We start from the raw sequence: 27,265 nt of genomic DNA on the forward strand, positions 1-27,265 counted from the left end.
AGAGTTATTTTTAGCGGGGATATGACTCTCTCCAGTATTTTTAATTTGTACTGCAGTAACTATTTTAAACACTAGCTGTCAGTATTACATATTGCACCTTTAAGCTTTGAATTAAGGTCTGATTACTGTGGCATTTACCATAATTTGTCGCCAAATCTATCTCAAAATCAATAACACTGAATACTGAATCTACTCTAAAACTCCATAGTGATCCTGTGGCTGTTTGGAGATTTGGGACATTTGTGGTATCACACTCCTGCTTGCCATTTTGTACCCTTGAAGACCTCACTGCTCACTAAACATGGTGGTACCCTGACAAATTCAACACTCACTCACTCACCTACTCACTCACTAACTCACTCACTCGCTGCTATTTCAGCATGTAAGAATATACAACTGTCACAGCTACAGTCAGATACCCAGGCACTCAGCTGTTGATTGAGGGATCACTAGCAAGATGGGATGTTGCCAATTCCAAAAGGTGCAGAGATGGAGATAAATAGCTGTGGGCCTCCTCAGCATTACAGAGAAATGTCACCCAGCGAGGAATCTTCTGATACAAGGAGCCAAAACATGAACCTTCTCCCCTGTCTCAGCTGCTCAGTAGCAGAGAAAAGAGGAAGAAGGATAGCTGCCGCTCCTTGACGACAGGTAGAAGACGCTGCTGACACAAACTGTCACCCAAATCCCAGAACGCACTGGGGCTGGAAATTTGCAGTCTGCCTTATAGCACATGCTGTGATCTTGAGAAGTAATAGTACCAAAACCCTTGCAATGCTGACAAGGGAAATTTACGTGGCTATAATTAAGTCAAGTCAGGAAAATATCGACATGTTCTTTACACTGTGAATTAGTATGCTAATGCTAAATGCGGGGTGTCCTGTCATCAGCCAAAGCCATGCCAAAAGAGGCCTAACTAATTTGGAAAAACTGCAAGTCAATTTTTTCTTTCATGCTAGCTTTCCTTCATATTTAAAAATCTTTTGATTAATATATATATTTTCTTTTTTGGGGGGACTGTGGAGTGAAACTGAACACTTTCATTGTATATATTAGACTTTTTATCTAGACTTTTTTAACAACTCAATTATACATTAAATATTTGTGAACAAAGATGAAGAAGCAAGAACTCAATAAGTTGATTATTCTTCTATTATTATTCTTTCTTCACAAAATGGATCAAAACAGATCATTAAATCTGTCCTGTTATTTTGTTGATGCACTTGAAAGAGATCTGATCCTGAACAACAGTTTCCAGTAAATAACTGTATTACAGCTCTTACCTAGCTTGGGCCGCCCACTGCAGGCCTTGCATAATGCTTCCTGTAAATGTACATTTTTCAAATTGTGAAAAGGAATGCTGTGCACAGTGGATAATGAGCTTTGGCACTTGACCGACCATTGTTGCTGTGGACATTTTCGTATTTGTTCAGCAACTGCTCCACTCTCTCAACATGGTACTTAATCAACTGTAGATCCCTCTGAGGGACAAAAGCATTGTTGAGCTGGCTCACTTAGCCCACAGGGACCACAGTCCACATTTGTTTGGACTCGGGTGACCCTTACGGCACACTTACGGAGATAATATGACATGATGGATACAGTGATGTAGCCTCAAATGATGTACATTTTTAAAGGCCATTAAAATACATACCAATGTTATTTTGCATTTGCATGTTTGGCAATGAGGGAAAACCCCTGACAAAATGTAAATTTTTATTAATTTTCAAAAACACAAACACTATGTCATAAGTCTTTTAGGAATAGCATCTCTTGAAGCAGGATGACCCATTGTATACATATTCTCTAGGATAAATCAGCGTATTGAAAGGATGAATTAATCAGCAAAAACCCACCCTAATCAGGCAATGCGTGACACAATATGTATTGATATGAGGAACAACACCACAAACAAAAGGGGAAAAAATTCTGTTGTGATACTTTATCAGCGTGAGTAATTTATAGACGAAACAGTCTATCTTGATCAATGCCATATTTTATGCTACAAGTGCTGTGCACCGTTAAATATTTATTATTATTAATTTGGCAGTAATAAATAAGTGTAGGCTACATTTCTGCACAATTTTTACACAGTTGCAATTTTGAAAAACAAAACAAAAACAATTCTGAATTTGCATTGATTTGTAACTGTGTTAGTCTCCTAATATCCTTGTGCACTGTCAACAATGTCTATCTATACCAAATGCAAAAATCAAGTCATTAATCTGTATGCATTTTGTTATATTTTAATGTGAACATATACTGTCCTCATATAAAACGTAGTTATGCATTTGGACAGTGTCAATATTGTCACCAGGCAGTTTCTACAGACAGAGCAGAGGTCAAGGTAGCTACACAACAGTCCCATTTGGACCCAGTGGGGATCCAGTTTGGGGAAATGGGAGTTAAGAGACCGTCTTCAAATCAGTCTTGACAACTAAAACCAAAAGACACAATGTAACTTGATTCCACTGAAATTAAAGTTTTCATTTGTGTTTGGTCTGTTCAGTCTGATTATAATATATCTTTTCCTGGATCCAAATTTGATCTTTAACACATTAGAAATGTGCATACTGGCATACTACATCCACAGTCATATGCAGAAGTAGTGACGTTTTTCCAGTGTGGCTGGATGAATTTGCAGATGGATTCTATGAAAGTCTGCCATCTACAAGAATGACTAAGATGAGATGTCCCACCTGTGTGTGTGTGTGTGTGTGTGTGTGTGTGTGTGTGTGTGTGTGTGTGTGTGTGTGTGTGTGTGTGTGTGTGTGTGTGTGTGTGTGTGTGTGTGTGTGTGTTTGAGTCTATGAAAGTGCATGGGCACATTTGGTCATATGTGTCTGTGGAGGAATACACATGTGTCCTCCATATGTAATATGTGCATTTTAAATCATTTGTTATGGCAATCATTTATAGCACAGAAACACTTTGGTTTATAATATTTGAAATTTATATACCAACACTGATAATATAAGTATGTTTATCGTATTATGGACGGTCCACTTATTTGATATATTCCGTGAACAGGTTGTTAAGATGAGGGAATGTGGAACAGACTCAAGTCTGTCTCTACAACCCTATCCTCCCAGCAGGCTAAGTGTCAATCCAGAGTAAACATCTTGGGCAGGTGTACCAAGAGCCAAAAATCCATCGTCAGATCAGCGGAGGCTGTGTGCAGAGTCTGGAGGAGAAAATGGATGCAGAATCACTTTAATCACAAAGTGCAATAGATGGCCAGAGAATGGCCACATTGTTGTATGATATGGATATCACACAGAAATATATTTTGTCTGTATTTGCTTCTCTTTTTTGGCTTAAAACTGTACAATATACTTTGGATATATATATCAGACTTTGTATGCTTTTATTATTATTATTTTGTATATGCACTAATGGAATTTTATACTCAAGGATCAGAGAAGTATAGCCGAACATTGAAATTTTATTCGGTCTGTTTTGTGCTGACATAAACACGACATAAACAGGAGAAAGGAATCAAGTCCAGCACTTTTGTTTCTACTGAAGTTAATTATCAGCACTTTTTAACACATCTGTGCGTTCTATGACACAACTTCTTTCTGACAGAACATTTTTAAAGCATTTGTTGTTCTGAATACATCCTTTTAAAAAGCAAAGTATATAACTTTGTACTGCCTGCAGATTGAACGACACATCAGTAATGGGGGGGTGTGTATTTGATATGATATAATTTCTATCGTACTCTCAAAATAGCACCAGGGGATGATCCAGTCAGAGTGTACAGTATTTAAAGGCTGAATGCTTTTATAATCTTTGTTGAAACTAGAGATGAATCAAGTGTGTTACAGTTATAAAGGGTGAGGTTTGCGTTTGAGATGTATTTGTCGTTTTAAATGAATAAATCACATTGTCAGTGCCAGACATACGACTATGGAAATATTTGGCTTCTGCTTTGTGAAACAAAATGGCTTCTCCTTTTCCTCACAGTAAATACAGAAAAGAAACCTCAAAACAAAACAGTCGAGAGGATAACCATTGATCCCCATCTAAGCCACGCTCAATCACACTTAAACGGGGCGGCTCTTCCTACCAGAGGATCCAGCACAAACCTTTAAGTCGACAGCTAATGCCCGGTTTAGTCCTCTCTCTCTCTCTCTCTCTCTCTCTCTCTCTCTCTCTCTCTCTCTCTCTCTCTCTCTCTTTTCCCTCCTTAAAACTGCCATGCTACAACTTCATACCAGACGATCTCATGCTGGGCGGCTGGGAGTAGCTATCAAGGCCTGACTCCACACATTCAGCCTTTGCCATTGCTTTCCATTTTGTTGTCGCTATTCTTCGTCTCACCCCCTCCAATTTCTCTTTTGCGGGTCACCGAACCCGGGGACAAAGTGTGTCTGCCCCACCTCCTAATTCTCGGACGCCAACAACAAACCCGCCACGCCACACACAACGCTGGGAGATGACATTTCCTCACCCCTGAGGCCCCCCCGCCCTCATCTCCCCTAATCCAATCAGCAAGGCCTGAGTTTTTCTAATATACTGGTGGTCTCATACTCTGACTTTATCCCTGCAGCTGTGCCGGACCGCTCATTGGCAAGATTAGGGCCTCCTCAGCTCCTCTGATCATGTATTTCAATATGAATGGGACCAATAAGGGGGTGGATTATGGCTTAGTTACTTTGGAAATCCAAGGCCCCCCTTTGATGCCCTCGGGTTTGAACGGCAATGGCAGAACCCTGCCTGGTCGGCATGGTGTGGCGGCAACGCCACCTGGCAGTCAAATGTTTGCTCATATGCGCTCATTAAACAACACCACACTGGCACTGTGGGTACTGACTGCGGGCCCGATGGCGAGCCTTGGCCGCGACCAGATGGCGCCGTCACCAGTATGCCAGGTGGGGTTCGTCGTTGCCACTCGTGAGATGCCTCATGGACGAAGGGTGGGGGGGAGGTTTGGGAGGAAGAGGAGCGTGGATGGAGCATGTTGCCAACTAGGAAAAGAATAAACAAACACACATTCCAGTTACTTTCGCTGTTTAACACTCATTTTCATCTCTCTCTCGATCGCCCATTGCCTTTCCCACACACAGTGGGCACTTATAAACATATGCACTTCTTAGATGTAAACATGCTCTTAATGCAGAATTATCTACACTACATTCATCAGAAGAGATCCCTTATGCCCACTCAACATCACCCGCACGTATAAGTGCAACTGAATTCAAACACTAGAGACATACATTCACACACTAAGGTGTCCTGAGAGTATCGGCCCCACCATGGCACGGCCCCTACGGGATTTTTTCATTAGTTGTTGAGGCCTGTGTCTTCTTCTCGGCCAGCCCTCCTGCCCTTGCATCTCGGGGCCCATTGTGTGTGAAGTGCTAGAGGTGATTAATATTTGTTTTCCCTCCTCTGTGGGAGAGGAAGACCCAGCTGATCCACTGTGACCCCTCCTTAATCCCCAGCGGGTCGAGCCAGTCTCTGCTTCCTTTCCTCTTCTTTGGTTTTATTTTTTACCTCGGAGGGTGCCTACCCTGTAACACTCGTGTTGGACCTGAGGATCATAAGACCTGGGCTTTTTAACGCTCATGTTAAGTTTAGAGCTGAGCAACGATGACACGTTTCTTTAAGAGGGACAGGGAGTTTTTATTTGCCTTATCCCTCCGCCGTGAAATGACACCAGGGGTGTAAATATAGAGCGCATGTAGCTGGGTTGCACTGGGGCCTATAGAGAGAACGGGCCCTGCAATAATGTGTTGGGCGGAGAACGGGCCCCTTAAAGTGATTTAGATTGCCACCTTGGAAATAGGCCTGTGCTCAAAGAAAAACTAATGTTAAATGAAAATAATAATAATAAAATGAATATTTATGTCGTATATCGATATGCTTTGATTATTGCCGGGTGTATGTTGATGTTGTCCAATGTCAAAGTATTTGATCATGTGACAAGACAATACAATATATGGTAACTAGTTTAAGCGCAAAATCTATGAAGACAAGCTGAGCACATCTGCAAGCCGAACGCCTAATCAGTCCTTACAGAAAAATGCAGAGTTGTTTTGTAATTGTTGCGGGCAAAAATCCTTGATTATGCGGCATGTTTTCTTAAAAAATGCGATGGAATATGCGGCACGTTTTCTTAAAAAATGTGATGGAATATGCAGGATATTTATGCAATGAAATTGCGTGAACTTGCAAAAATTGCGGGAACTTGCAAAAACTGCGGTTTGATGATAAAGAGAAAAAAAAAATGATTCCCCCAACACCCTGCTTTTCGATGATGTTCACGTCACGTAATTACGTCACTTCATAACGTCACTTCATAACTTCACTTCATAACGTCACTTCATAACATTCCCATGGCAACAGGGGGAAATGGCTGCTTTTGTGTGAAGTAAACGCAACATTTTTCAACTTTCTGCTAAGATATATGTGACTTTTTTGCAACGAAAATGCGAGGATTATGAAATCATGCAAGCCCCGCATACTTTGTGCGGAAATCGGCAATTTATGCGGCGAAAGTGTGGCGTATTTGAAAAAATGCGGCCCCCGCATAGATATGCGGACTTTGGCTGATTATGCATTGAATTATGTGATCACCTAATCGTGTTGGTAACTACTAACCCATGGTAACTACCTTACGCCACTGACTGACTCTTGTAAATGTTGTTTCCAAGACAGTTTATGTTGAGTCTGACATTTACTCAGAAACTGCAAACAAACCAGACAGGGACAGTTTCACAGGGGCAGCAGCAGGATGTTTTTCTTAAAGTTTTCTAAAATAAATGGCTCAGTGTCAGGTTAAAATACAGACTTGCATGTCCAATTTTGGACAAGTGCTACTAAATGGCCTCTGTATTGGTAACACACTGCTCTGCAGGTAGTTTAGACAGTTTGGACAGGTGAGGGAAGTATCTTCCTTACAGAAAATGGGAGGATTTCCTGAGTCAATTGGGCTGAGATGGCCAGGTTGAGGGGTTTTGGGGCTTTGTTGAGGCCAGTGGAGGGGGTGTCTTGAAGGATTGAGGGGCTTGCGGGCTCTATTGAGCACTTGATCCTGTTGACAGATATACTGCTCCCTTTGTGACCACATGGCTGTGATGGAAATGACAGGTGCAGTATGGGTAGCCGATGAAGAAAAAAAAAAAAATCATTTCTGGCGTTGTGTTTCAGTGGTTGTAAAAACACAGCTGTTTTCAGCTTTCTGAACCGGCTGCGCGCTCGGTTTCCAATTCTCTCCAGCTCCTTGTTGCCTTGTTGGCGTAGTCACTAAACTCGCAAACACAGTCTTATGGTCTTAGCTCTTTATAAGAGCTTTAGTTGGAAAAAATGTACAGATCAGTATTAACGATCAACACTGTTGGATGAAAGCTCTTAGCAACTGGCTCAAAACCTGCCTCAGAGTAACTGATAGTAATGGGAAACTGCTTGGCTATTTAACACACACACACACACACACACACACACACACACACACACACACACACACACACACACACACACACACACACACACACACACACACATACACACACACAGGATGAGAGGGAACAATTTCATCATAGCTGAGCTGAAAAAGAAAAGGTATTTTATTAAGATGTGCAAATTATAATATAGAAACAAATGACAAGACAATTTCATACCGTGGAATGCCTCTAGAGAACACAAATATAGCATGACTATTTTTGTTTATCATAAAAATGTTATTCTTGCTTGTAGTCCCTTGCTCTTCCTATGTAAGTAGCACAGTAACCTTAATATTGTAACCTTTTATATTGAATTAACATTCTAGACATATACATGACAACTGTTACCTACAGGGGAAAAAACTGCAGTAGCAAAATAAAAATGTTGATCAAATCAACATTACACAGCAAATATGCAAGTCTAGGGAAAAATGAAGTAATTTAGGCCACTTTTATGATTGCATTTGATAGCGGTAAAAAGGAAAAAAGAATATTAGTAGAAAAAAGGTTAATAAAAAGATAGGTTTCAAGTCAGTTATTTATTTTAAATTTAGCCTACTTCATTTGTATTTCTTTTATACATTATTTAATTACCCATTGGCGTCTCTATTTCTTACAAAATTATTAACTAAGATATTAGACAAGATACACTTATATATTTTTTTATTTACAGATTTATGAATGTAACTGATAAACACCTTACCTTTTTCTTACCATTATGCATTATGGAAGTAAAATGTTTTATTTTTTGTTTAATGGCTATGGCATTTTCATAGTATCCTACAAAATATTACCAAAGGTAATACAAATATAGTTAGCTAAACCCTCATTCCTATGGGACAATACTGACATTGCCAACTATTGTAGAAAAAAACTGTAATTTGGGAAGTGAATGATTTAAAAAAATATATATTAAAGTTTGCCTGAAGTTTGGATTCTGTGTGTATGTGTGTGTGTGTGTGTGTGTGTGTGTGTCTGTTAATGTTAACTCCATTTCCTGCTCTTTTAAAATCTTTTTAAAACCATACAGCATATTATTCAAATGTTTTTTTAAATCACCATGTGGACAATAGTAACATTTTTAGTAGATTCCTTCTTTTCATTCAACAGCACTGTGCCTGACATGGTCCAGTCAGCTTTGTGTGGGAGTGTGTTCAGTGGGAGAAGCAAAGCTTTTAGCTCTCTATGAAGTTGTCTAATGAGTGGCGCCGAGTGCCACAACTCCTCCACAAATTACTTTTCTCTGCTGTCAGTCCTCACTCCCCCAATGTTGTGCTCCCATTTTCTTCTTGTCAACACCTTCAGGCACTTCCATCTCTTTGGACAAGCATCAAACCAAACGTTTCACTTCATAGCATTTCATAGCTACCAAATAATTAATAAATGTAAAATTACTTTTGGTCAAAACAAAGTGATATAAAAAGAAGCTTGCCTGCCAAAATGTATAATGAAAAATACAAGTATCCAAAAATGTTTGGTGATAGATAAAATCCTATTAAGTTAACAGCATGCTATGTTAACTGTATTGAACAGACTCTTGTCATGGAAGATTTACGACAAATGCCACAGTAGAATAAGCTTAAAATCCTCAACGACCAATACGACGGCAGCACCACACCAGGGGGACTTGAGTAATAGAGGTATTGATATCTGCCAATGGAAAATAAAAGCACCCCATTCTATGTGGATTCAGCATTGTGACACAAAGATTGACATCTGATCGACAAAAACCCAAGCTCGTAGCCCTGATCCACGCCAACCGAGTGCATGCTGTCACTTTTTACTTTCCCGACATGAAGCAATTGTACCTGCTCATCTCTCTGGGGTCTAACTGATGAATGACATTGCAGTGTGCTGTGCCTCACTACGGGCCATTTGTGGGGAGATAAGAGAGACTTCCTGGATTAAGGAGGTAGTTGAGGTACATCTCCAGAGAGCCTGTTTGTTTGGGTAAGACAGCTCCTTCATTACTGCAAAACTGTGGGAGGCTGGGAAGCCAACCTGTCTCCGAGATAGCACGGGACTGCTGCCAAAATGTACTTAACCAGACTGAAAATGTAACCCACTTACCCTTGATACCTCCAATATATCATGAAGTGTGCATCAGGCATCATGCATTGTTTTGAGGCATTCATATAAAGCAGATGCAATCATTCTGACTTTAAAATATCACATATCCCACCTCATGTGGTGTGAAACGGCACACTCTTGATGTTCCGATTTTTTTAGTAGTAGTTTTTTTGCTTTGTGGGTGGCCCAGCATGACCTGGCCAGTGAGCCTTGGAATTAAAAGGAATGAGTTCCTGATGCTAGTGTCACTTTGAAAAACACAAGCTGACCATCGTGTTCTTATCCAAGCATACAGGATTACACTCAGAGGAGTCACGTAGGCTTACATACTCATCTTGGACAGAACAATAAGAAAACATCGAGGCCAAAACATTAAGCTTTGCTGCGTTTGAACAGCACGTTGTTCACCAATTTGGGGGTGAAACCTCACAATTCAGAGGCTGAAACTAGCAAACATTTGGCATTTCTGCTCTATAAAGTAAAGTACGTGTACAATTTATTGATTATCACAATTTTTCCAAATACATTTCAACTAATCTTATATTTTTGGTTATTGAGGAACTCCACTGAAGCAATTTGTAGTCATTTAGAGTATTATTTATTACTGTAATTTCCCCCAGCTTAAATTTTCCCATATCTTGGAATCCCAAACTTTTGCTCCAAAACTGCTGTCAAAGTATTTAATATAAAAGTGTTTATTATGCATGATCAACCTTGTAACAGCAAGTACGTTTTAAGAAAAACTTATTGTATATTGTGTGAGCTGTTGCAACACTATATCCACCTATTACAACTAAAGCACATCAACATTAATTATGGTTATTGTTTAGGTTAGGAAAAGATCATCATCTTGGTAAATACTAAAAAAATCTGACTTAAAGCAAGAGCAGGACAAAACCACACTTTTCCTTAAACCTTACCCAAAGTGCTTTTGTTGCCTAAACCAAGGACTCAGGATGCAAAATCCCGATTTACCGCTGTCAAAATGTTGCGCTCGTCTGCCCAAGCCAAATCCATACGACTTTTGAGCAATACAAAAATGTAGCACTTCAAAATATACACACACACACACACACATATATATATATATATATATATATATATATATACAGATACAAAATCCAGGCGGCAATTATGTAATACCTCAAAAACACACTTAACAAAACACATACCCACCTATACACATTATTTCTATGCAGAGTTAGCATGATGGAGCAAGTTAATGACTACATTTTGCTCATACTGATCTGTTATATCCCAATCAACAAGTGCATATCTACCTCGTACCTAAAACTAATAGAAAGATGTGATAGTGAGCTGCAGTGCTGGTGTGCTGTAGTGCTGCGTGGGGCCTCTTGTTGCCCCAGTGGCGGTGAAGGGGGAATTAGATGTAGTGTTGTCTGAGTCCCTGTTAATCTTCAGCTGATTAGTGGAATTCTCATCAGGGCTCCTTCAGAGACAGTGTGGATAAGCAAGGATAAGAGAAAGGGGGAGAAAGAGAGAGAAAAAAAGATGAATGGGAGAAACAACGAGAAAGCAGAGATGGGGAGAACCCCCCCCCCCCCACACACCCCTCGCCTTCCTAGTTTCCTCTCGTCAGTCAACCCCAAAGCCAAGGACCACAGGCCTGCATCTCCTCCGGCCAATAAGATCTCAGGCCCTCGGGTCACCTGGCTCACCACACTAATCCTGAATATGCCTTGTAGATTAGCACTTTCCCACTCGCAGCCACTCTAGCCCAAGCCCTGGCAAATCCCGAGGTAAATGTCGGAGCTTCCGGTAAGTGGGTGAGCACGGCGTCGTGCAGTGGATTAAGGAGAATAGGATAATATTTGCAAGCCCATCGCCAGTAGTGGTAAGGCTGAGGATAAACAGTAATGGTCCGTCTTTAGCCTCTTTTTTTTTTTTTTGTCCCTCGCTCGTCAAGGCAAATGGTAAATCTCTGAATCCCTGTATATAGTCTCTGACACTGATGAGCTAAATGAGTCAGCTGTAAATTAGTCCATGTCACTCATCTAACCTCAGTCAGGCTTCAATGGATAAACAATTAGTTAGGAATATTCTAATAGGAATCATATGGATGAAATGAGGTTGGAATGGATATCTTTTTACATTTTGAGATACTTTAAACAGCACAATGAAGAATACTCTTGGGAATCAGCTTTATGCTGATTAAGAGTGCTAATAATTAAACTCAGCATCAGGATTGGTATTTGTGATCATACAGATTATGCACTTCTCACAATAAGGAATGGCTCTAAAAGTGACAGACTTGTGGATTGAAAGATTGTATGTCTTTGTACAGGAAATAAAAATAGATTAGCTAGCATCAGGATTTTAACTGTAACTTCTTGGTTTTTGGTTGGGTTCAGCAACAGTGGGACGTCAGCAACAGTTGGACATTAAAGAATTGCCATAAAGATCTTTGTATCCTGAAAATCTTGCCACAACACTACCTGCCGTTGACCTATCACTTTTATTTTTTTAACATTATCCTGGGGGCGGAGACATGTGGGCGTGGTTGAAAGGGCTTCAAATAAAAAGGCCAGATGTTGCAAAAATTGTATTTTAATAAAACCACATTGTCTGATCACATTTCAAAATAGGAATGCGCAATATATTCATTGTTTTTCCTGATAACTGTATTTTTTTGTGTGTTTACTTCAGCTGTTTATTAACTGGTCCTTTGCTTTCAAGAAAAGTGGGACTCTTTTGTAAAGCATGTTTCATGAGGCATTCCTGCAATACTATGCAATTTAAAATGATGCTGTGGCTCATGTTGTTAAAGCTGTTGTACTGTGCAGGTTGTTAGTCCGATCATGTAAGAATGAAAGAGAGAACATTTGAAATCATTATTTATTTTATTAACTTTCAGAATCTATGTCTGTATAACTACATTATCAAAGTAACGTAACATTGCATTACATTTAATTACTTTTTGATTACTTTTTTTATGAATGGCGATTAAATATAAACTACTGGATATGCCCCAAGCAAAATATGGTGCTAAAATACATATTCAATACACATTAGAAGCCTAGGCATGTCTTCCCTACTTTATTTAATATGACTGCTTGCTGTTACTGTAAGCTAACTTAAGTTACATACCTGCAGATGTTTCCTGGCGTTGGAGATCGACATTTTCGACGTCAATAGCATTTTAACCACTGGCAAACATTCTTTGCATTGCATTGTTACATTCGAAACCTTCTCAGATTTTTGTATGAAATGATTTTTATGATTTTATATTTCCAGCACTGGAACGCGTTTTTATCCGTAGCCATAGCGGAAACTCTCAGACAGCTTGAGAGGCAATTTAACTGTCAGAAGGGTGGCACTGCATATTCAAACAGGACAACCAACTGAAATGTGGCTGGAAATGTCAGACAGAAATCTAATACTATTCAACATACAGCCTAGCTTTTTTCAGAAAATATTCAGATGTAACGTAATAATAAGTCTAAGTGTAATGTAATCATGGACACTTTCATAGGTAACTGTAATTTAATTACATATTTTTTCCCAGTAACTGTAACGGATTACAGTTCCCATCTTTGTAATTACATTACATAACGCCGTAACATGTAACTTGTTACTCCCCAACACTGTCTATATATTACAACACAGCTATACGTCCATTTCATAGCTGTGTATCTCATTTTTTTTATACAATTTCACAAAAAACATGATCGATGTGAATGATTTGTTGTAGTAGTACCTTAGTGCATTTGCCAAAAAGTGGGCCACTGTTGCTTAACCCATCCTAAACAACAATAGGTAAAAGCCCATCAGTACAAGATGGCTGATACCTCAGATATGTCTGTGTCTGTAGCTCTCATATTATCAATATCATCAAAGCACACGGTGGACTAGTTTCCTCTGTACTGTAGATGGCACTGTTAACCTTGACTTAACTTGGTTGGGACTTCAGTGTTAAGGAAGTAGAGTGGGGTAGAAACAGTCGACGTCTGCTCCTTATTACCGCGTTCAGCCCCGGGGATAAATTAATTAAAGTGGGGAATAATAATAATAACACAGATTATCTTTGTCATCGCAGTTAGGCTAACATAGTAAAGGAGTTTTGAGGGAAGCCAGGGGCCGAAAGAAATACCCTCCAGCTTTTATCTTACAGAAAACTGTAGGTACAGTTCTTCTCTATTTCTGTTTGTCATAGAAGTGGAGTGTTGGTGGTGGTGGGTGGTGGGGGACGGGGGGAGTTTTGGACGGGAGAGGTTTGGGGTTAGGGCCGGAGTGAAAGGCAAGTGTGTTATTGTAACAGAGCTTATGAGGGAGTCAAGAGGAGGGCAGTGTGCCGATCGCACGCTAGGCTGCATGATTCACAGAAGAGGCCTGAACACGAACCCTCTGGACCCCCCACTTCCCCTCCCTTGCTTCTGAAATCCCCGCCGTCAGCTTGCATTATGATACTAATACCAAAGTGATGGCGAATCACCTCACGTCACCTCTCGTGTCGGCGACTCTATCCATCTGGGGTTAATTGGCACCCCAACCTGTGGACAACGCCAAAACAGACAATAATTGTTGAGTTGTTCTCCACTCTGAGGGTAGACAAAACATCACTGTCACCACTGAACCTGTGAAGAAAAAAAAAAAAGCCTTACGAAACCCTTTAATGACCCCTTTGAAAATTTCAAAAATGCCTGATGGTCAGTTATGAATCAAGCTTTTCATTCTTGAAAAGCTGACCTTATGGAAACATGAGACTTAACGTGGCAGCAATGATCCTCTCGCTCCTTAAAGTTGTTAGTGTCTGCAAATATCACTGAATGTATGCATTATTGTCTAATTAAATCAGTGTATTAGACTAGATTAAAATGTTCTGCAGCAGCCTCACCTCACCCTGTTACATTATCTAAACTGATGAACCCTAATTGATACAAAGAGACCCAGCCCTGTCTCGTGACCGACGCTCGAACTTTTTTATCTTTTCATGTTGCCTGTAAAAGGGGGAAGACTGACCTCATGCACTGCCAGGATATTACTTTACATCTTCTTCAGACTGCGCCCTCACTTTCAGCTCGTGAATGATTCCAGCCTGTTGAGTACGTTACTGCATCGCTTGTGCACTGCGGATACCCTAATAGCTGGTCACCAAAGCCTAATGGAAGACAGGTGTTGAGAGGGAAAGAGCGAGAGAGACTGAGTCTGAAAAAATTAAAGATGACTTAAAAGAAAGTAAAAAAAAAATAAAAAATCACAAAAGACTTTCAAAGCTTCCTCTAATATCCAAAATCAGAATAATCTATTGACTGTTAAGGGTCGGAAGATTGAAATTATATTGGTTTCTGCTGCTCATCAATAGTTAATTCAATCAAATTGTAATGCAAGCTAGCAAATTTGTCCAAGACATGAATTCCTGATAATTGCGAAAGATAAATGTTCTTTGTCCTCTTCACTTCTCCACAATCCAATTAGGATTCGATGCCTAGAAAATCAGATGACTGTATGCTCTGGAGCGAGACAAAGTTAGCTTAGCTGCTCATTAGCCATTTCCTTGAGCCCTCTTGTAATATTGTCTTACCAAAGTTAGCTTTGGTCTGAATCACTAATCAAGTGCACACATCCGGTGTTTGATGAAATTTTTACCTATTCCTAAAGCATTTCCTCTTCCCGCAAAAATTCATTAGTTTCAGCTAGAAAAGTAAAACGGGAGGGGGGAGTCATGCACATATTGAGTTATGTTACTTTGTCTCATTTTTCTCTCTCCTGCTCATTTCTTCATCCTCTGTTCCCCCCTCAAAGGATTCTTATCCTCTTTGTGGTCCCCCCATTCTTGCGCATACCTCTGTTTCTTCCCACAGAAACATCACTGAAGCTCAGGGTGTGGGGGTCTCTGGTGAAAACAAATCCCTGTGTTGTCTGTTCTGTGCACACTCTCTCTGTTTTGACGGGAAATGGACCCCCCCATGTGGGAATAAAGTGGGGAGAATATTAGAGTCAGTCATCCACTTTAAAAAGTATCATATTAAAGTCAAACTGAAATTAGAATTTTGTATTGAAGGAAGAAATGCTTTAAATTCTCTATACATCACAATACTAAAAGAGTCGTTCAGTTGGACATTTCTTGCAGTGTAGAAACCAGAGACATATGTACACAGCAATTACATCTCAGCACCCTGTGCAGAGTGCATAACTGAAACACACTCAGAAGGGTCACTGCCCAGGGGATCGCGGTTTGCCCATTAAAACATCATCGGACAATGCAGTTTATTTAAAGAGACATATGACTCTGCAATGCTTCTGTTTACCCTCCCTCCACTGGAGAGCAAAGATAATACCGTTTGGTATTTTCAAAGAGAAAATGGAAACTGTAATTTCCAGTGAGTGACGTCACCACAGGTCAAAAGTTGCATGTACGGAGGTAGCTGATTTATTCATTTACAATGAGGACTGAGAGTGGATGAGCAGGGAATATGTTCAACTTGCTCCTATGGGTTTGATTCTCCCTTCCGAAAATGCTTTATGTCGATCCTGGAAACTATTTTGGTTTCTAGGGTCTATCTTTCCGGATTTTTAAAAACGTAGATGGGTTGATCAACAGGATTGTTGCTGTTTTTGGAGCAGTAGTTACAGTAGTAGATACCTCCCTTTGGAATTAAACTATTTACTGACTGTCACTTTATGTGTTGTAATGTGTTGAGTCACAATGAGCAGCAACCGCTCTGTAGACACCAGAGCAATAGTAAGAAATCAGACCCATCTATGTCTCGCACCTTCACCCAGATAAAACAGTCAACATGAACACCCCCCATGGCGCCCCTGGAGGGTCCGTCACCCTGCTGCATGCCCACCCTATCTGGAATATTTAGCTCAGATAGAAGATTTGCTCCCTCTAATTGTCCTGTCAGTAAATCAGGAGCCTCCCTTCCTTCACTGCCATGTCACCCTTTCTTATAACACGCTGCCTGATGTGTGCAGATTGTGTCTTTGTTCTTGAGGATCGCCGGCTGTTTTTGTTGGCGACTTGTGTGTGTTGAATGAGGTCTTCTGCGGGGCAAAGCCGGAGCGTACAGTGAGAGAACAGGCGGTAAGAGAACTGAGGAAAAAGAAGAAGAACAAAAGCGCTCTGAGTGGATCAATTAAATGCTTCTTCTAATTAGGCAGTGCTCCAGTTTTGACATGTGGGATCCGATTTTTGCTGGTTACTGGCATTGGTCAGAGGGTTGTGTTGAAGTTGCCACAACAAACACACACAAATATAACTACACACACACACACACACACACACAAAAGAAAGGTCTGGCCTTACATACTTTTCTCTTTTATTTGCTTTAAAACACATTTGTTTTTACGTAAATGCTTTGTCTCCATGCTTATCTTATCTTGACCTAACCCCTATACACATTCCCCTCCCCCACCCAACATCAATCAGGTGTGTGAGAGGCATCGTGGTAATTTGTTAACCTTTATCCAGGGACCACTTCTGACCTCAGTCTGTCAGTGTGACTGGGAAGACTGGACTGGATTTGTTCAGGAAAACAGACTGGCATTTAATATATCTCAGTCTAATGTATTTGCTCAGCAACTTATACTTTTAATTAACATAGTAAAACCGCATTATTCTGTCTATGTATTTGCTGATGTGTTACAATATACAGTACTGTGATCGCAAATACACGCATAACTAAATTAATCTAAACATGCAACACTGAAGTTGTTATCATATAATCAAATACCACCTCGTCTCAAATTCTAAGTTCCCTCAATCAGAGCACAATTTGACATTCAGAATCAGTTTTGTGATGAAATTAAAGAACAAAATGTGTTCTAATTATCTTTCTTTTAATTACAAGACGAAGGCAAGGAAAATGCAGTTCGTTTCTCTGCTAGATTATTATTCAAGGCACAACGCTGGCTCGCTGCTAACTCTGAGAGCAAATGCTCTATGCCGATGCATATTCATATGTTTAACATACAGACAAGCATTCCTAATGATGTAGGAGAGGATAGAATGCAATAAAGCTCATTAATACATTTTACCATGCCAGTCAGTCCTCGGCTTGACAACGCTGCATCAAATCGAGCTAATTCAATTCTCCAATAAAGAGCGACTCAGATGTGAGATGAAAACAGAGAGAAATGAAATGTAGCTGTTGCAGTGTGTTTACTCTTTCAGCAGGACATTTGTACTTTTTAATTATTTCTGCTGGACGAAGGGCGAGTTTCTCATTCATAAAGCTATTACTTCCTCAACTTTTTTTCTGAACTCTTCTCATGAGACATTAACAATCACCCATTTCCAATTAACCTGAGTCAGGGAGAACCCTCTTCATTTTTAAATGCCCCAAATTATTTCAAATCCTGTTTTGAAAAAGGCAACATTTGCAGGGAAATTATTGAAATAACAACACTATTTTCAAATGAGAGTGAGAGTTAACCTCTCTGGGATGAAAATACTTATATATATTTTTCTACAGCGCACTGAATGCATAACATAAATACAAATAAATTGGTAAATGTGTCCCGCTTGTGCAATGAAAGTAAAACTGAGCACACACCAAATAAATTATATAATAAACTGTAAATAAACCAGCCCTCGGCAGAAGCTATGAGCTACCAAAAAACTTTGAGATTTACATTTGCAAAAAAACACATTATGTGCTATTTGCAGTAAATTTGCACCTAAATACTGGGCTTTGTTTATTAGTCTCCCTGGCTTTATTAAAGCTACTTAAGCAATTTCCAGAGCTTTACTAAAACCTCAGTCTAAGGTGGCAGATGCCACAATTAGTCCAGACCTTCTAATCCAGACCTTACTACCTGCTCCTCACTCAATGCCTTATCAGAAATAGGATGTTGGACTTTAAATCACAGAAATAGCCGGTTTACGAGCCCTTCCCAGTAAAACCTCTTATCTCGATACATGCCTTGTCACTTTTGGTTTTAAGATTTAACAGGAACCAGTCCCTGACGTTAGGGGTTAGACAACCAGACGTCTCGTCCAGCCAGAGTGGGCAGACGTCAGTAATGGCCGTGGACTTTGTTTATAAATTATTAATGATTTTCTCCCCTCCCTGTCATTTTGGACAGGCTGTGAGACGAGCCGATGCCTCTCCTGTTTGCGTGGCAGCGTGCTCCTTAAACAGATTGCAATTTATTCCTCTGCAGTTTGTCCGTCAAGGCTAACTCTGACAACATAATCCCAAACTAATCCGCCATGTTCAGTTTTTCTTGTTGGCTCTCATGCAAACTGCTCTGCCAAATCCCGCTACCTGTCAGCCTGGCCTTGCGATGGGGAGCCCAGACGAGCTGCCAGCCCTGCTGCAGTGGCTCCTGTGGGGGGGGAAGGAGAGAGGGAGGAGGGGGAGGCATGGTGCCTGGGTAGACTTAACCCCTGCCTCCCTCCCTGTAATCCACTGTAAACAGCCAGAGCCTTAGAAGGGCTAACTGCACTAATCAAGCCCCAAGCTCGCCCAGTCACTATCATACACAGTGCCCTAAGAACTAGAGATTTGAGCAGCTACTGCAGTGTGTGTGCAGGGTATAAGTGTGTGTGTGGAGCAGAGGGGCACATTGACAGCTCCTAATCCCCAGAGAGGGAAAAAGGTGCCAACATAAGGCAGAGATGGGTGTCACTATAATGGCCAACAAGAGCCACCAGAAGAGTTTTCCATGACTTAAAATATTAAAAGATTGGTGAAAACAGAACCATTGCAGCCCATGACTCTAGATACTTCCTTATTTTTAGGTAAATATATTTCATTAGACCAATACAACATGCTACTAATCCCGGGGTATCAAACTGAAATGTAACAACTTAGAGGAAAAACAAATTATAGTAAATTAAAGGAGTAAACATGCATATAGAAAATAGACACTCACGTGTTTTCCAGAAGGCTGGGTTGAGCTCCAGTAATTAGGACACAAATTCTATATTCCCCTACAAGAAAACCAGCCACTCAATATTCTCTTTCAGCCTTTTGAGAGCCACATTTAAATTTCCCTCACACCCTCTCTCAGTCTCTCTGACAGTGGCCCAAAATCCACAGGAAGAACATAAAAGGCCTGAGCGTAGTCAAAGGCAAAGGGAGGCGAACTAAGCCAACTCCCCCCATCAACAAAAAGCAAAGTTTCAAGAACTGACTTGACCTGCCAACACAAGCAATAAAACTTTACCTGCTTGGCTTTTTCCCCCCCCCTCCTTCTCTTTCATTGTTCCCAGTAATTAGCAGATTCAGTGGGGTGTCTGTGGTGGGTGGGGGTCTGGGAGTCAAAAGCCCACTTTGTCAGTGTCCATCAAGCATTATCAGAAGATTTATTGGTGTTACAGACACAAGAGGCTGCTTTGTAAATGAATCAATTCGTTTTTTTGTTTGTAACAAAGAACCAAACATGTTCTGTTATAAAATGGAAAGCATAGATGGCAACAACTTTAATGTGTCTCAATGTCAACAATGGAAGAAAAAATAAATCAGCAATGTTTCAATAAAAAAAATAATATAATAATAAAAAGTTCAATCAGTGTTCACTGTGGTGGATTATTAAGCTCAAACAAGATTCATATCCCTGCAAGTTTGTTTTCCTTTTGATTTTTTTATGTTTTAAAATGACAATCTGGAAGGTAGAATCTAAATCTAATCTGAAAATGTATCTAATGGAAAATAGTCTAACTAACTCTACACTATGGCACTTTAATGTGCTAAAACATGGAAACATATCTATATGGTCCTCTACAGAAACTGGGACGTCAACATTGAGGGGCCCCATGGACACACTCAAAACCTGGGGCTCCATGTGGACACTCTGACTCCTGCTCTGTGCAACAATGCAGGAGCTTCGTACAGTTTCCAACTCCTGAGACTGTGGGAAAGCTCTGGACAAATATGTTTGCCACTTTAGTGCTTCAGATAAAAGTGGCCTTCAAGGGTGGAGTTTAGGAGAGTGTTGAGATGACGGTGAGGGAGGTGAGGGAGTTGGCGGAACTGCGAGGAAAATGCGAACATGACATGCAGCTGATAAGGGTCCTCCAGCGGGTTAACACCAGAGCTTGTAACTGGGATTGCCCCGAGAAGCCCTCTTAGGAAGGCCTGGCATCTGCACGATAGCAAAAAGCCCTGGCGCTCATACGAGTGTTGCACACGGCAGGTCTGGAGGGTGGTTTGGACACGAGCATGCAGCACACCTCTGTGGATGATCTGGGCTAGAAAGACCAGATGTTGCACTGGCTCTAATAAAGGCAAGACAAAGCAGAGCATTTGCTTCCTTTCTGCATGTAATGAAATGAGATTACAACACACATCAAACTGTATCCATACATTTGCTACTTAGGGGCCCAAAACAATCAACTGACTTTTCTAAAGAGTTATTTGAATCAATATTAAGTGAACACTGTTTAAATCTTGTCATGTTTCATTTCACAAAAAAAGTTGTTAGATATCCACTACATCATAGTTTTGCCAGGTCATAGGAAAAAAATTGGCATTTAAACAAATCTGCTTACAGTGTAACACCCATCACTTAGTTCCAGTGTATGCCACAAACTTGGACACCCATCAGTTTTGACATAACATGTTGAAATGTTGAAACTCACATTTGCTCTTCCTGAGATGATACGGACATGTCAGCTGGTGACAATGGAAAGATTAGATGGTAACAATGTCACTCAGGTTACAGGAAGAGTTAGAGTTAGAGTGCAGAACAGAATTGTATTTAATGTACGAGTTATTAATTATTGGTATTAATGCAGCAGCATATACCAACTATTTAATGCTAGGAAGCACTGTAAAAGTTACAATAGACAGCAACCTATATGCAGACTTATGCCTCACACTCTCTCTATGCTAAATTACTGTCACAAACAGAAAAATGTCTTACAAATTGTTTAAAATAAGTTCTTCATTTAACTTATACATTCTTGCTTATATAAAATGTAGAATATGTTCAGTAAAAATGTGTGAAAACATTACGCTGAGCTGATTTGAACATTTGCTCCCGTTATGAGACTTCTATTCTTGGCTATTGAATTCAATACAAAGACATATACAGGTATATATTCTACACATACCTGCAGATCTTCTGCAGCGTTGTTCCATATCTTATATCCTTTCCACAGTACACCACAAAACAAATGCCACAAGACCAGAAAGGACAAGAAAAAGCAATAAAAAGTGAGTGATGGCCATTGATATTTCAGGCTGAAGAAATCCCGCGTCAGGAGACTTTGCTTGGCTTTACATAAACAGGGTAATAAATAGATCGATCACACATAGCAAAGGAGATTCATGTCACATTAAGTGACGGGACGTTGAACATAGGCCCAGCTATGTCTCATTACTCAGAGGACGCTTCCCTGGGGGAGGGTGTGTGTGTGTGTGTGTAGTGAAGGTGGTGGACAGTTTGCATGTAAAAGGCCAGGCACAGTACAGAGGCCAGCTGCTGCAGACATATCACTGTTGCAGGCTGAAAACACATCTACGAAGACTTTTCTGGAATACAGATAAAGTGCATCGGCATTGACAGGCCTCTGGCACAGCTTATAATGGTCTGTAATCAACCCAAATAATAAAATCATATCTCATAATGTCACAGATTTGAATAACAATTTGAGCAGACCTCTAACAGATAGGTCTTGTGATGAGGTAATACTATTTATCTCAACACAAAAACAGTGAGGTAATACTGAGCTTTTCAGCTAAAAGTCTTGAAATTCTGTTCTGGCAATAATGTCTTGCAAGTTCAATGGGTTGTAAGACGATTTCTGAAAGATAAAAAGGATCATTTTGTGCTTTACTATTGTAATAATAATACTTATCACGGCTCAAGGGTCACAAGGCTCAGAATGCACTCTGCATAAACTGTGTACTCCATAGCCATGGACACTTTAAATCAAGTGAAAAAACAGGAACTTAAAAGTGACACTTTTGCCATTTTGCTGTGACAATGGTGACAGATAATTTAAAAGATCCAGCAGTCTGGATATACATCAGCCTGTGGTGAGCCAAAGCAGAGTGCAAGCCAGCCATACCAGACACAAAAATGCCTCGGAGTCAGTTAGAGCCAGTGGTATCCATCAGCATAAACTTCACATTAAACCAAAAACCAGGGACGCCTTGGTGTCCGAGCACAAAAGATAAGGGATACAGTTGATAGGTTTTTCAGACTTTCTTCAACATTTTTGATTCCTGCAGTTTGAGTATCTCTGCATTTGCAAATACATTGTACAATGTGAATCCCTTAATGTAATGCTTAAATCTCTATATAATACACATGTAATACCAATGAGCCAAACAGCTTTTATTTTATTGTAGTATAGACCAGTTATCAATTTGATTCATCTTGGATTAAGGGCTCTGAACACACTTCATTTACAGGTTAAACAATTTCAATGGCATGACCAGAAGCATTATTTCTGATATACTTGGGTTTATTCTTTGTTAAACCCAATATTCATTTACAGAGCCGATTGGCTTTCAATTATTTAAACTCTGTCAACAAGGCTTTTCTCGCTGAAGGGGGGGCTGGTGATCGGCTTCCTCTTTGCTTGCACACCATGTAACAGAAATCCAAACGTGGTTTACCAAGAGTATCCTGCGACCTTTATGGTCTTGTTGGATCTCCACAGGTATACTGCTGCGCTGGGAATTTCCCACATGACGCTGTCCAGCGTTGAGGCTGAGTCCTGCTGCTTTAGATAGCAGTTTGATTTACAGTCAAGTGGGGGAAGGCTGGTATCGCTAGTGGGATTCTGCCATAAGCCATCAATGGAAGTGGTCAGAGGCATGGAAGATAGAGTTTACAGTTCTGAGAAGGACTCTAGGGCGCAAAAGGTTGTGCATGCAGGTGACATTTTCAGCCCGGACTCATATAGTCTTGGTCTGCTGGCCTCTTATGAATGACGATGGCAATCCATGCGTCCAAGTGGGCATTAGCAGGTTGTCAATACTGGCCCCTCCTGCCTCATAAATCAAAATCTCCAATGACCTAAGAGGTGCTGCATAGTTGTCTTGCAGGAGATCTTTATCAATGCAGACATGCACAAGATTAACTTGACGCTCTCGGAGACAGGGTTAAGGACGTTTAATTTTGGGTGTAGTCTGATATGACCCCGCTATCACGCAGCGTAGGAGTCTTTTTCCATTCCATTTAAATCAAAACCTTCAACATGTATAGTTCTACCAACCAGGCAATGCAAAGTTTTAAAATAAATGGGCTAATTGTAAGTTTTCAGACAAATGAAAAATGAAAGTGACCACATGGCACAATTGGTGGAGTGCTTTCGCATCCACTTTTAGACCCCTGGTGACTTCTCACTAACAGCTGCTGTAAAACACGAATTCATCAGATAATCCCTCCAAAGCCCAGCGGTCAAGCCGAGGCATTCTGGGTCTCGAGCGCTCTCATAAATGAAATACCACCTGCACCAGCAATTTCAAACGTGCAACGGAGTAAAGTTATATTTAGGTAAGAACATGAAGGACCTTGATCCCTTAACAAAATAAAAGCTTGACAGCTAATACCTTCAACAGAAGTCAATATTGTTGATGTCTGATGATGTACTACAGGGGGCTCTGACGACGATGGCTAAGACAAGCAACTGTCGGTTGAATTTTTTAACGACCAGACAGTAGACAATATCAGAAGGATCAGTCCATCTCCCTGCTGTGATGTGACTTTGACAGAGCGCCAATACTCTTGCCATACCACTTGTCTGTTTGGTATGATGGAAATGACGTTATTTAGCTATTTTAGAAACCCCTTAAACCCACACTTAGGCTACAGCGCATACATGCTGTGCTGTTATTTTAGGTGATGAGATTCATATGTGATTTATGACAGAAATACCCCCTTTTATTGAGTGAATGTTGTATCAATTCTTCAAGTGTGGTGTTACAGTGGTTTTGTGCACATTTAACACTGTGGTGGCCTTGAGAACAAACCAATCGACTCAAGTGAGATGTCCCTCTCTGGAATATTGTAATGCACAAGTATTACCAGAGGCTCTACAGCCATGTTACAAGTGAGCCTTCGGGACACACACTGAATCTCCTCAATTCTCATCCAGAGATTATGGTCAAGTACGGTCAACGCGCTTAGCACTTCATCTTCCCTGTCTGTGCACAGCTCTCTGCTTCCACGCTGCATGTGTTAAATGTGTAAATGTCTGTGCGATTCACACTGTACCACCTCCTCCTTGTCCTCTGTAAAGAGGAGTAGGGAGGAGGCGAACTGCTCGCACTCACTCCCTCGGGCTCTGCATTTCCTCAAAAAGTGACCTCCGCCAGACTTTGACCAGATTCCTCTGTACTTTAAACAAGACTCCCATTACAGCCCTTGTGAGTACAGTAACAGGTTTCCATAGTTTGCCTTGGGCAGTTGCATGGCAGATGTTCATTTGAACATGCCTTTATGTATATGTCTGTAGAAGAGAGGGGCGAGTGTATGTACGGACGTGCCCCTGTGTATAAATCACTTGACCTAGACTTACTGTTGACCATGGATTTATGCCAGCATGAGAGGCTCCCGATGACAATGTATCTGCCTTAGCCATAATGGATGGTACACAGAGCGCGCTGTCATCTGGCAAATATGCTCCCCGAATGGATCTCAAGTGGGGCGGCGCTCGGCAGAGGGGCGGCGGGCGACGGGAAAGGGGAGAGATGGATGGTGCTCAGCTCAGGGTGGAGCCATCAGCCACAGACTCTCCCCCACAGCTTTTTGGAAACTCAAAATATTGCTTGAATTAGACCAGCCATCAGCACCGCAGTTGGTGAGATGGACGGGCAGACTGATGCCTACTGTGCACTAAGCTCAGGGGTAGCTTTGTAAAAACGAGAGGGGGAAATTCAATGCTCTGTGTTATTATATGTGAAAATGATGAATGTCCTCACATGTGGTGAGGGCATAAACATGCCAGCAAGGAACCAGTCAGGGAGCCAGAACATGATGCAGCATTAACCATGCACATGTCAACCCAGAGCCGTGCGCTTGGTTGAAAGTCAACCACTTATATCATCTGTTGTTACTTTGATAATGCATAGAATAATAGCATTAGTACTGTTTGACATTGATCAAGCGAAATGAAAGCAGTTTTGTGAGGGATCAAATTGAAACCACATGCTGATAGAACCCGATACACTGTACGGGTTCCAACTGGTCCGAGAAGACAAATCCATGATTCTGCCAGACTATCACAAAGCATAACCTCTTCCAGACAAACTGGAGCTATCAGTGGGGAAGAGAGCTGAGAACCTTCCCCAAACCACCGTGATGAAGTGTCCTATCGCTCAGTTGTCTCCCAAAATCTAGGGCCCCTACTCCACTTATAGACAGCTGTGAAAAACAGGCAAGGCATCTTATCTGTACAGTGTGTGTGTGTGTGTGTGTGTGTGTGTGTGTCTCTTTCTCACATTATTGCATGTCATTATCTTTAAATGAAGATAGTGTTTTAGTTGAATAATGACAGTCTGGAAATGTTTGATATGAACAAATCCATCAAGCGTAATGTTAATTAAGAGGAAGATTGAATGTAACCGCAATAATTCAACTAATTTCAACAATGTCACAGAAAAACCAGAACACTTTTGGTGACTCGAAGTTAAGTTGAAGGTTGACATGCGCAGGTAAGACAACTTTCAAAACCAAAGGGCGCATTAAAGCCACCTAGAATCTGTTATTCAACAAAGAGCAACAATACCTGACTGGGTCACAATGGTTCTCACACGGAAAAAGAGCAACGGCCAGTCAGGCAGAACACGCTTTGTATACTTGAAAATGTGATGTGCATTGCTCTTCTTGCTTTGTTTTAAAAATCACATTTTCTGGTAGCATCCATTAGCAATGGCAGCTAATATCTATTTCTTTGGTAATTTAACTGGTAATAACACAATTAAATAAGATGCGGTAGCCTTATTGGCTAAGGTGCAATATATATTTATTTATTCATGATTTGAATTGCCTTGACCAAGGATGCTCGGACGGTTGTGTGCTGTTAACATCACTGTTGTTGTTGTTTGCTCTATGTAGTTTTCTTGTGAAATATCTTTGTCTATGTGTACAAATTGCCTCTCTGAGGACAATAACGTTTTCTAAACTAACCTATAACGGATATGACTGAGTTAAACACTACTTCCTTCCAGAAACATAAACTCCTTCAAATGTTCTACAAGGAACCTTAACGAATACATTTTTCCAACAGAGGAATTGCAAAATGCTTAACTGCTACTTCAGGATCAAGTGGTTGTATCAAACTAGAATTTCAAGGATAATGCTAACTGGAATTAGTCCTTAATTTGAGATTTGACAGTAGAGAGACTACAGAAAATATAGGGAGAGATCAGGGGAAAACATGCAACAAAGGTCTCTGGTTGGACTCGAACTGGGGATGTTTTTCATTCACCTTAAGTCTTTAGGCCACCTGGGAACTCTGACATTCATATATTTTAAATATAATTATTTAATTAAATGTTCTCATTCACATTTGAACAGTTAAATAACTGAATCAGTTAATTCATATCAAAACAAGTAAACTGTTTTTCCATGACTGCAGCAAACATGATTTTTTGCTTCTATTCTGGAAGAAAGGAAATGTTTACATCAGGATGGAGGAAGTCAATTATCAGTACAGAGTCCGACCCATCGCTGCTTGTGCAATCTATAGGACCTCTGTCAGGTGTACAGTTAGGGGTCTTTGTTGCTGTTGTTGAGTATGAAGTAGCTCCTTAACACAGTGCAGTACATTTGACCTTTTTAAGCTCATGGTTGTAATTGTAATCATTCCAGACTTG

At 40.6% G+C, this 27,265-nt stretch overlaps 1 long non-coding RNA gene across 2 annotated transcripts in view; it reads right to left on the reverse strand.

The window, feature by feature from the left end:
- Positions 1 to 1,766: 1,766 nt before the first annotated feature.
- Positions 1,767 to 27,265, reverse strand: part of LOC120567321 — a 197,077-nt gene continuing 171,578 nt past the window's right edge. Inside the window, exons 2-3 of one of the 2 annotated variants that reach the window (XR_005640541.1) lie at positions 4,820 to 4,973; positions 1,767 to 3,184 (exon numbers count right to left, since the gene is read on the reverse strand). This is a non-coding gene — a long non-coding RNA (uncharacterized LOC120567321). Of the gene's footprint in view, positions 3,185 to 4,660; positions 4,974 to 27,265 lie in introns of both variants that reach the window. The other variant, XR_005640540.1, reaches the window with a different exon arrangement.

Source organism: Perca fluviatilis, chromosome 10 (assembly GCF_010015445.1).
Source record: "Perca fluviatilis chromosome 10, GENO_Pfluv_1.0, whole genome shotgun sequence".
NCBI classification, from domain to species: Eukaryota; Metazoa; Chordata; class Actinopteri; order Perciformes; family Percidae; genus Perca; species Perca fluviatilis.